Source organism: Aricia agestis, chromosome 14 (genome assembly GCF_905147365.1).
Source record: "Aricia agestis chromosome 14, ilAriAges1.1, whole genome shotgun sequence".
Taxonomy (NCBI): domain Eukaryota; kingdom Metazoa; phylum Arthropoda; class Insecta; order Lepidoptera; family Lycaenidae; genus Aricia; species Aricia agestis.
The window spans coordinates 15,276,378-15,276,809 of record NC_056419.1 but is presented as its reverse complement, the minus strand read 5'-3'; positions in this window follow the sequence as shown (position 1 = coordinate 15,276,809).

Sequence of the window (432 nt, the reverse complement as noted above, 5' to 3'; positions counted from 1 at the left end):
ATAAGCAATATTATCAGCTGACATACTCTGATTTACAATCCTAGCCGGTGAAAGGATATATCATTTTTCATTCACAGTTGGTATAAACTTATGAAGATGGACATATTTTATAATTTGGTGGAGGCTTTATTTGGTGGTATTTTTTTATTGGTAACAAATCAGAGTATAACATAATGCATTTAATACGGCTATTTATTAATTAAGAAATATATTGTATATTTTGGAATATTATGTACCTATTTATATTTAAAATTTTAATATGCCATAAATCAGATTATAGGATGAAAGTGTAAAGTACTAAGTAGTGCTCTCTGTAACGACAAAAATGTTGAAATGGTTTAAAGAGTTTAGTTGTATAGATCTTAAACTATGTGTTATGTGATTATGTGTACAGTGTAAGTATTGTTGAAAAAGATTATAATAATTTTAAAA